Source organism: Alexandromys fortis, unplaced genomic scaffold (assembly GCF_014885135.2).
Source record: "Alexandromys fortis isolate MF-2015 unplaced genomic scaffold, M_Fortis_MF-2015_v1.1 scaffold_19, whole genome shotgun sequence".
NCBI classification, from domain to species: Eukaryota; Metazoa; Chordata; class Mammalia; order Rodentia; family Cricetidae; genus Alexandromys; species Alexandromys fortis.
The window spans coordinates 12,785,519-12,786,913 of NW_026067890.1; the positions used below are offsets into that span (position 1 = coordinate 12,785,519).

The window sequence follows — 1,395 nt, forward strand, 5'->3', positions numbered from 1 at the left end:
AAACATCCAGAAATATGGGACCCTATGAAAAGACCAAGTCTTAGAATAATAAGAATAGCAGAAGGGGAAGAAACCCAGCTCAAAGGCCCAGAAAATATTTTCAACAAAATCATAGGTTTTCCTAACCTAAAAAGGAGATGCCTATAAAGGCACAAGAAACTATGCTCATAGCAGATTTGTTTGTATTAGCCAGAACCTGGAAACAACCTAAATGTTCCTCGATCAAAAAACAAATAAGGAAAATGTGGTACATTTACACAATGGAGTACTACACAGCAGAAAAAATAACGACATCTTAAAATTTGCAGGCAAATGGATTGGAGCTAGAAAACATCATATTGAGTGAGGTAACCCAGACCCAGAAAGACAACTATCATTTGTACTCACTCATAAGTGGATTTTTAAACATAAAGCAAAGAAAACATAGCCTACAATTCACAACCCCAGAGAATCTAGACAACAATGAGGACCCTAAGAGAGACACACACATGGATTTAATCTACAAGGGGAGTAGAAAAAAAAAAAAAAAAACAAGATCTCCTAACTAAATTGGGAGTATGGGGATCATGGGAGAGGGTTGAAGGGGAGAGGAGAGAAGGGAGAGGAGCAGAGAAAAATGTATAGCTCAATAAAATCAATTAAAAAATAGCATTCTTGCCTTTCCCCTGGCTAGCAGCGCGGAGGCCGCACGATGCCTGGAGTTACTGTAAAAGACGTTAACCAGCAGGAGTTCGTCAGAGCTCTGGCAGCCTTCCTCAAAAAGTCCGGGAAGCTGAAAGTCCTCGAATGGGTGGACACAGTCAAGCTGGCCAAACATAAAGAGCTTGCCCCCTATGATGAGAACTGGTTCTACACGCGAGCTGCCTCTACAGCACGGCACCTGTACCTGCGTGGTGGTGCTGGGGTTGGCTCCATGACCAAGATCTATGGAGGACGGCAGAGAAACGGTGTCAGGCCCAGCCACTTCAGCAGAGGCTCCAAGAGTGAAAAACAACGTTCTAAAAGCCCTGGAGGGACTGAAAATGGTGGAAAAGGATCAGGATGGGGGCCGCAAGCTAACACCTCAGGGACAGAGAGATCTGGACAGGATTGCCGGACAGGTGGCAGCTGCCAACAAGAAGCATTAGAACAAAGGATGCTGGGTTAATAAATTGCCTCATTCATAAAAAAAAAAATAACATTCTTAAAAGCTTAAAAAAAGAGTCAGAGGGGAGGGGGACACCGGGAGAACAAAGTTCTCTGAATCATCTAAGAAGTCTCATATGAACTCACAGACTGAAGGAAGCATCAGGAACAGAAACTATATGGGTTTATACCAGGTCCTCTGCATATACATTATAGCTTTCAGCTTAGCATTTTTATGCACTGCTGAGTGTGTCTCTGAGTCTTGTGACT

At 43.2% G+C, this 1,395-nt stretch overlaps 1 pseudogene; it reads left to right on the forward strand.

Annotated features, from left to right (window-relative positions):
- The first annotated feature begins 658 nt into the window (after nucleotides 1–658).
- LOC126497916 (40S ribosomal protein S19-like) lies at nucleotides 659–1,170 on the forward strand (annotated as a pseudogene).
- Nucleotides 1,171–1,395: the final 225 nt, after the last annotated feature.